We start from the raw sequence: 10,000 nt of genomic DNA on the forward strand, positions 1-10,000 counted from the left end.
GAGAGAGAGAGAGAGAGAGAGAGAGAGAGAGAGAGAGAGAGAGAGAGAATGTCACATGCACAGAAGCCAAAACACATCGGTTCAATAAACAGACAACTTCAGGTGGTATAAGTGTGGGTAACACCAACCAGACAACGATCGAAATAGCTGGTGAAAGAAAGGGAAATGAAAAAAGCCATTCATTGATGTCCAGGTACAAAAGGCCCCTGAAAGACTTGGTATAACGTATGGCATTTCGCCACATCGTGTGGACTTTCACATGTTATGGTTATGGTGTGTTTTTACTACTGCAGCCTTTCTTGACAGTGTTGTATTTATTATTAGTTCGAAGACAGGTAAGAAATGAATTTAAATTTGGTCTCTTTGGACTTGGTTTAGATTGTTTTAGATTCGAATATAAAGTCAATGTAATTAATTTTTATTTATTTATTTTTGATTACAAAGACAAATAAATAATTAACTAGTTAACTCAGCAGTATTCTGTGCTGCTATGTGGTCTTGTGGTATGACACTCGCTTTCGGATCGGAAGGTCCTGGGTTCGAGTCACGCGCTCGGCGCATAGTTGAGTCCTTGGAAAAGGCACTTTACTCACTTTATCTCACCGTACTCAGGTGTAAAATGAGTATCTGTAAAATGAGTATCTGGCCGTTGACAGCGTTGTCTTTGTCCGAAAAATTGTAATATCGCCTAACAGGCGTCATGTCCTGTCCTACATGTTAAATGTTGCTGTTGACCAGGGACCCCTTGTAAAGCACTTTGAGCACATTTTAGTGGATATTGTCCTATATACAGCACAATTTTTTTACTCTGGAAAGACACGTATTTTAAAATTTGGCCAGAAAACTCGTCCTTCAAATACCGATCGATTTAAATGACCCTAATTTTGTCAAAAACTCTCAATTCTTGGGACTTTGTTAAAGACTTTGTGAAATCCCAGGTTTGAGAATTTTTGCTAAGATTTTTTTAAAAATGAGCTTTATATAGAGCAATATCCACTAAATGTGCTCAAAGCACAAGGGGTCCCTGGTCAACATCAACACTTAACATGTAGGACGGGACATGACGCCTGTTAGACAATATTACAGTTTTTCGGACAAAGACACCGCTGTTAACGGCCAGGTACTCATTTTACACCCGATTACGGAGAGAATGTGAGTAAAAAGCCTATTACAAGGACTCAACTATGCGCCGAGCGCGAGGCTCGAACCCAGGACCTTCGAAAGCGAGTGTCATTCCACTAGGCGACATAGTCAGATGAGGGTCATTTAAATCCATCGATATTTGGAGGACGAGTTTTCTGGCCAAATTTTTAAATAAGTGTTATTCCAGAGTACGACAGTGAACATGTTAAAATTTGTAGACTTTTCTTATTTTGAACTCGAAGTTTGGAGGACAAAAGCCTCATGGACTCCATTGCTGGGTGGAGTCACCAGACCTCCCGTGGCGGTCTGAGGGGTCACGTGCCATACCTTGTGAAGAATATAGGTAATAAAATACGATTCAACAGTCGTGACGTCACTTCTCTCGTAATGACGCACAGTGACTTAGTAACTGGTTCTAAACTATCGGAACAATGGCGGACGCCCTTATGAAATATTTCTCCGACGAGCATAAAAGTGTACCAAGAGGAGAAAAAAAATATAAATCTGATCGTGTTTTGACATTTATACATTTTGATCAAATGGCATGTAAATTAGTTCTAGCCAGTATGAAGAATAAAAAGTACATGTTTTCTTTGTTAAGAACCACGCTTCTGGTTGCGGGGCGGACGTGACGTCAGACTATTGAATTCAATTGTCCAAACCATCGGGAGCCTCCGTGGTGTAATGGTAGCCCGTTTCTGTAAATTCCATAATCTTTCAGTCAGACCCTTAGAAGGGTCTAAAATGCGCATGAAAGGTGCCAGCCAGACAAAGCAAGAAAGAACAATGTGAAGAGAAAAAAGCATCTCAAAAAATCAGTCGACCTCGACAGGGGATCGTTCCTCAGAAGGTAATCAGAAGGTCTGAGGTTCGATCCCCAGTCGTGGTAGATTGATTTTTTGGGATATTTTTTTTCTTGTATTTTTCTTTCTTGTTTTGTTTGGCACCTTTCATACACACTTGTTCAGTTCTTCATCTTACACCAGTGTCTGCTCCTTAATTTCTTACCTGTTATCACCGACGTTTGTTTTCCCCATTTCCATGTTGATCTCTGTCTTTGTCCTGGATTCTGTTTTCTCAGTTTTTTCCCATTGTCCTGGCGGGGATCATCAGTGCGGCTTTGTGGTCTAGTGGTATGACACTCGCTTTCGGATCGGAAGGTCCTGGGTTCGAGCCTCTCGCTCGGCGCATAGTTGAGTCCTTGGGAAAGGCTCTTTACTCACATTCTCTCACCGTACTCATGTGTTAAATGAGTTCCTGGAAGTTAACAGCGTTGTCTTTGTCCGAAAAATTGTAATATCGCCTAGCAGGCGTCATGTCCCGTCCTATATGTTAAATGTTGCTGTTGACCAGGGACCCCTTGTAAAGCGCTTTGAGCACATTTAGTGGATATTGCGCTATAGAAAGCTCAATTAGCTGGAAGGAAGGCAAACAAATAATATACGAGAATAACATCTTTCTTGAGAGATTGCCCAAGCAGATATTCTAAATATCCAGCTAAGTCAACAGCTGATAAAGTCATCCATAGTTTAAGTTGCTTTTTATAACAATCTGTTCGCCCCTATGTCCAATTGAAGCACCAAAATGATATGGGAGGGGGGGGGGGGATTCAATTTTTTAGGATTTGCTAGTCATTCTCTGCTAATTAATAATAATAATAATAATAATAATAATAATAATAATAATAATAATAATAATAATAATAATAATAATAATAATAATAATAATATAATGATAATAATAATAATAATAATAATAATAATAATAATAATAATAATAATAATAATAATAATAATAATAATAATAATAAAGTGTTCTTCTATAGTGCTAAATGCCGAAGACTCAAAGCGCTTTACAATATTTTACTTATCAAACGATAAACACACTCATACCGAGTCAAACAGACACACACAACAGTCGCACACACTAACTAGATCAAGTTTTACAAAATGAAATTGACATTCAACAAAATGGAATGAAAACATAAAACAAATAATTTACTTATCATGAAGAAAATGCCTAGGATAAAAATTTCTGGAAAAGATGAGTTTTCAGATTTTTCTTAAAATTTTCTACGCTTCCCGTGAGTTGCAAATGGTAGGTCTTGCTTTATAGAAAGATCTATCGCCGAAATAGGATTCAGTAGTCGTAACGTCACTTCCTTCCTAATGACGCATGGTAACTTAGTAACACTGGCTCTAAACTATCGGAACAATGGCGTACGCCCGTATGAAATATTTCTCCGGCGAGCATAAAAGCGTTTCCAGAGGAAAAAAAACCCATAAATTTGATCATGTTTTGACTTTTACACATTCTGATCACAAGGCATACGAAAAGGGAATGAAAAGTTCTTGCCAGCATGAAGAATAAAAAGTAATGATTTTCTTTGTTTAGAACCAAGATGGCCGCCGTTGCCGGGCGCGTGACATCAGACTACTGAATCGTATTAGTAAGCCGTGTTTTTGGCACTTTTAGAAGCTGGATCTTCAATGACCTAAGCTGACGAATTGGGGAGTAGGGGACCACACGTTCTTGAAAGTAGCTCAAATCTAACAGACTCAGCTGCTACCCATTCACTGCTGGGTGGACAGGTGGTGGAGGGGGAGGTGGGGGTCAGAAAATAAAATATCGACTGCACCCGGGATTGATCTCGGTCACTTTGCGTGTGAAGTGATTGCTCTATCAACGGAGCTATCGGGACCCCCCAGTTTATTACAAAACAACACAATAATAATGATAATAACGACGAGAGCGAAGGCAATAAGATCGGAATGTTTACATGTCTATATTTGTAAACAAAGAATTAATTGTACGTACAGAGTACAATCATCGTAACTTACAATAGGTGACATCTAATCTCCCGTACTCTGGAAAAACCCATATTTAAAAATTTGGCCAGAAAACTCGTTCATCAAATATCGATCGATTTAAATGACCCTCGTCTTGAAAAAAAACCCCCAAAAACTCTCAAACCTGGGACTTCGCGAAGTCCCAGGTTTGAGAGTTTTTTGGGTTTTTTTTCCAAGATGAGGGTCATTTAAATCGATCGATATTTGATGAACGAGTTTTCTGGCCAAATTTTAAAATATGGGTTGTTTCAAGAGTACGCAGTATTGGTAAGACGCAATGTTTACTTGGACATCAAAGACAACAACAAATGCACCCAGCATGTCAGGGTCATTGTCAGACAATTGTCTGATGAAAACGTGTGATACACGCCTACAGTCGGAATGTTTGGTCGGGTCAGGAAGGTCGGGTTCAGTAGGGTTGTGTTAACCGTTTGAGATTTGCAAACGTTACTCGAAAGGTACGCTCGGTAAATTATTCGGACGCCATCTTTTTAGACGCAGAAAATCATTTTTTTTTCAGCGTAGCTTTGTGGTCTCGTGGTATGACACTCGCCTTCGGACGATTAGGTCCCAGGATCGTGTCCCACTCTGAGCGGTGTAAAGTTGAGTCCTGGTTAAAAGCTCTTTACTCACATTCTATCAATATACTCAGATGTAAAATGAAAACCTTGAAGTAAACAATGTTGTGTCTGTTAAAATAAAAAGCAATATCGTGTTACTGGCGTCATGTCTCGTCTTAAATGTTAAGTATTACTGTTGGCTAGGGAACCTTTGTAAAGCTTTTTTGGGCACATTTAGTGGATATTGTGCTATAGCAATGCTCACGTTTTTTATTCTTGGTTTTGTTTTTTTTTGTTTTTTTTTTGTTGGTTTTTTGGGCGAAGGGAGGCGGGGTTTTGTTTTATTTTTGTATTTTTTGTGTGTGTTTTTTTCCCGACAAGTTTTGGCAGTTGCTTCGACCAATACCAGTTACACGATACCAAGAATTTGCAGGATTCAAGAGCCAGAAAATGACTTTAAAAAACGGCAAAAATCGTAAATTGTAAAGTTAATCTAAAAGTCTCTCCCCACATATTTCAGACCCCCCCCCCCATTTTTTCCTATATATTAAAAATAAAACGTGAGCTTTTATATAGAGCAATATCTGCTAAATGTGCTCAAAGCGCTTTACAAAGGGTCCCTAACCAATATCAACATGTAACATGTAGAACGAGACACGACGCCTGGTAGGCGATATTACAAATTTTTTTCGACAGAGACAACGCTGTAAGCGGCCAGGTACTCATTTTACACATGAGTCCGGTGAGAGAATGTAAGTAAATGGTCTTTTTCCAAGGACCCAAATATGCGCTGAGCGAGGCTCAAACCCAGGACCTCCCGGTCCGAAAACGAGTATCATACCATAGACCAAATAAAATAAGAGAAATAATTTGAGATTCGAACAAAAATATTAAAATTTAAACTGTGCCGCTGACCAGATCAATGCTGGGCTATGCATAGAGGCAAGTCGTTTGTTCACCCCTATCAACCACTTCATGGCGCTGTTTGCTAATGCTCGATTATTCGTTTGCATCCACGAACACTGAGATACGAGTGCAAAAGTTGTTCGAATAATTTGTCCCGTTCGTGAATTTTAAGTCTCCTCTTGTCGCTTTTGATTTAGTTTGAAATTGACGGCATTTTGATTGGTAGATAAAGACGAAAATATGAATAGATTCGAAAATTCTATCACCTTTATTGATGCTATGCGTTTAAGGAAAACTCTCACCAGTTTCCATCAGAGAATTCTTACTGGGACAAAAACAAACAAATCGAGTGTAACCTTCAACACTTGTAGTTTGTTTGAGAGACTTTAAAGAGAACTAATCACCCAAATTACGATCTAAAAATAGTCCTTCTATCCTTTTCCACGCATCTTATAAGATATAAGATATTTATGACGTGTGTTTAGGTAAAATACTCACAACATCCGCCAGCCGGATAAAACGTACCAGCACACAAATATCTACCATCTTGAACATAAAGCTGATTTTAGTGAGTACCGTACTAATCATTAAAATGACTGGCTAAAAACAAGAACAAATAGCCGAGCAGCGTCAAATTAGTTCCTTCTATGAAAGTTAAATTTTACACATTGGCAAGCGGATGTTGCTGCGTGTATTTTACCTAAACACATAGCATGAATAACGCGTTGAAAGTGGATTGCCGTTGACTGCGATCTCGCTATCCAGTGCATGGCGGGATAGATAGTTCGAAGATGACGTCACTCAGGCCTTTGTTATTGTATTTGCCATCCGCGTTTGTGAGTTGTTCTCACTAAACTGTATTAACCAGACTATAAAAGTTCATGGTTACACAGAGTTTGTGTGTTGGCCCGTTATACTTCCGGATGGCAATGTTATGAGCTTCTCATCCAAGCGCATACTATCTATAGCTAGATAGAAATAAATGACTGTTGTGTACTACACTAACTGCTGCAGTGACGTCCCTTTGATCGGGGATTTGAAAGGCCAAAAGTAGGCCGAGATGTTGTCATCGCCTCTCACTCAAAGATAAACAAAAGTCTTTCAAGTTTGTTTTTATGGCCAAGATAATACATGCACTTGGAATGTTAACCAATGTTGATTAAAAAAAAAACAAACAAACAAAACAACAAAAACATAAACAAAAACAAAATATACAAACAAAAGACAAAACTAACAACAGCAAATAAAGCCCAATCAACCCCCCCCCCCACCCCAACAAAAGACAAAAAAAAAAAACCCAAAAAACAAACAAACAAACAAAAAAACAAACAAACAATACATATTTTCAACCCCCCCCCCCCCCCCCCCCCCCCCCCCCAAAAAAAAAAAAAAAAAAACCCAAAAAAACCCGAGATTTTATATAGCGCAATATCCACAAAACGTGCTCAAAGCGCTTTACAAAAGGGTCCCTGACCAACAGCAACACATAACGTAAATAACGAGACATGACGCCTGTTAGGCGATATTATTACATTTTTTCCGACAGATTCAACGCTGTTAACGGCCAGGTACTGGTTTTACACCTGAGTACGATGAGAGAATTTTTATTAAGGAGTCTTTTCCTAGGACTCAACTATGCGCCGAGAGATTACCTTCCGATCCGAAAGCGAGTGTCATACCACACGACAACATAACCGCACATTTAAAAACAAAAACAGCAACAACAAATTGATGCATAAATTATAGGAGAAAAATAAGTTGTACGCTGACTGTAATGATAAATAAATAAAAATAGCTACTTATCCTGGAGTGAATGCATCGGATGCGATCGATGCCTTATTATCTCCCTTGATCCGTGACTGATGACTGATAACAATGAATGATCCACTCATGTCGGACTGGTTGGTATCTCTGGGTTGAGACTTGTTGTTTGTTATGATTTCTTGTTTTCGTTTGTGAAGTCTATTCATACGTAAGGAATCAACAAGCCTGAGAAATTGGATTCAATAGTCTGATGTCACGTCGCCCAGCAACGGCGGCCATATTGCTTCTAAACAAAGAAAATCGGTACTTTTTATTCTTCATGCTGGCTAGAACGTTTCATAAAATGTCTTGTGATCAGATTTATAATGTTTTGTTTTTTTTTTTACTCTGGATACGCTTTTATGCTCGTCGGAGAAATATTTCATAAGGGCGTCCACCATTGTTCCGATAGTTTAGAACCAGTTACTAAGTCACTGTGCGTCATTACGAGAGAAGTGACGTCACGACTGTTGAATCGTATTTTATTGATGAAGTATCTATTTTCCTAGGAAATGCCCAGGCGACGATATCTTATGAAGTCATGGCGGAAGGGCATAATTTTTAAAATTTTATTTAATGTGAATAATACTCTTCAACAGTCATGACGTCACTTCCCTCGTAATGACGCATGGTATCTTAGTAACTGACTATAAACTATCGGATCAATGGCGGGCGCTCTTATGAAATATTTCTTTGACGAGCATAAAAGCGTATCCAGAGGAGAAAAACATTATAAATCTGATCGTGTTTTGACTTTTACACATTCTGATCACAAGACCTATGAAAAGTTCTAGCCAGCATGAGGAATAAAAAGTAACAAATTTCTTTGTTTAGAAACACGATGGCCGCCGTTGCTGGGCGACGTGACATCAGACACTTGAATCCAATTTATTCATACGTAGGAATCAACAAGCCATAGAAATAATAATATTATAGATAGTGTGCGCTTGGATAAGAAGCTCACAATATTGCCATCCGGAAGTATAACGGACCAACACACAAAACTGTGTGTAACCTTAAATGTTTATAGTCTGGTTAATACAGTTTAGAGAGAATTACTCATAAACGCGGATGGCGAATAAGACGTGACGCCTGTTAGGCGATATTATTACGTTTTTTTCCGACAGATACAACACTGTTAACGGCCAAGTAATCATTTTTACACCTTAGTACAGTGGGAGAATGTGAGTAAATAGCCTTTTCCAAAAACTCAACTATGCGCCGAGCGAGGCTAAAACCCAGGACCTTATAATCCCTAAGCGAGTGTCATACCACTAGACCACGGCATCGCCTCACCAAACATAATCCTCTTCAACAGTCGCAACGTCACTTCCTTCCTAATGACGCATGGTAACTTAGTAACACTGGCTCTAAACTATCGGAACAATGGCGGACGCCCGTATGAAATATTTACCCGGCGAGCATAAAAGCGTATCCAGAGGAAAAAAAAACAAAACATAAATTTGATCATGTTTTGACTTTTACACATTCTGATCACAAGACATATGAAAAGTTCTAGCCAGCATGAAGAATCAAAAGTAATGATTTTCTTTGTTTAGAACCAAGATGGCTGCCGTTGCCGGGCGGCGTGACATCAGACTATTGAATCCAATTGAGAGATATACTGTAAGCTGGGATTTCCTACCAGATACGTTCATATCCTTTAAATCTACCAATTTGTTTTGAGGTCACAAAGTGAATGTCAGCTATGATAGATAGGGGGCCGATCTCATGGATCAAATATTCTGTGTTTATTAGAGGTGGATGTAACCTGACACTGGAGGCGAAGAAATTCATGCCAAATTCTGTTTAAAAAAAAATCAATCCAAACACGTATTTAGCATTTTGGCCAAAAATTTCGCCTTTTAAATCCCGATCGATTAAAATGACTCACATCTTGAAGTATGGGACATCATGGAACTCTTCTTAGAGGAAGTCTCAGGTTTGAAACTTTTGACAAGATGAGGGTTAATTTTTAATCAGTTCATATTTGAAGGTTGTGTTTTCTGGCCAAAATTCAAAATATCTATTTCATTCTTTTCAAAGTACGACGGAGTGGACAGTGCCATTCGGTGACGTCTTCATTCTTTATACTCTATAATCTCTTCGATCTAGTCTCGATAACTCCGTGTTTATTATGAATGTGTCTTGTCTTACTTTTAAGTCTTACAATAACTAAACGGTAAGTTAGTTACTATCTGTATTATTGTATGTTGTGGCTGAATACAATAACAAAGGCTTGAGTGACGTCATCTTTGTTCTAGCTATATAGATTCACTACAGCGTTCATGGTTCACGAACAAAAATATATCAACGGCTAAAACGATTACCAATATTTCTGTTACTTTTACCACCGGCACTTCTTATACAACTACTACTACTACTACTACTACTACTACTACTACTACTACTACTACTACTACTACTACTACTACTATTACTACTACTACTTGATGTTGTTTATAACAGAGTTGTTGTAACTGCTTTACGATTGTTGTTGTCCTTACCACTAGTCTACCTGAAACCATTACTTTATGCACACAATGTTTACAAAGACTATTTTCCTTGTCTCCAAAAATAACGACAAGTGATTTTAATTTCAATTTTAAAAATTATTTTTATGTTTATTTATTAATTTTCGTAACATGCGGATGATCAGAACCGACGTGTAAATATATGCAGGTCTGACATCGGAACCCACTTTTGGGCCTAATTTAACATCGTTGTAATGGACAATAT

The 10,000-nt window shown here is 38.4% G+C and overlaps 1 protein-coding gene across 2 annotated transcripts in view; it reads left to right on the forward strand.

Annotated features, from left to right (window-relative positions):
* The first annotated feature begins 91 nt into the window (after positions 1-91).
* LOC144969954 (uncharacterized) overlaps positions 92-10,000 on the forward strand; it is a 102,728-nt gene continuing 92,819 nt past the window's right edge. The window contains exon 1 of one of the 2 annotated variants that reach the window (XM_078909045.1): positions 92-335. The gene's annotated coding sequence lies outside the window, so the exon portion shown is untranslated. The remainder of the gene's footprint in view (positions 336-10,000) is intronic. The other variant, XM_078909049.1, reaches the window with a different exon arrangement.

This window comes from Berghia stephanieae, chromosome 4, assembly GCF_034508935.2.
Source record: "Berghia stephanieae isolate SIO BIC M18660-M18661 chromosome 4, UCSD_Bste_1.3, whole genome shotgun sequence".
Taxonomy (NCBI): Eukaryota; Metazoa; Mollusca; class Gastropoda; order Nudibranchia; family Aeolidiidae; genus Berghia; species Berghia stephanieae.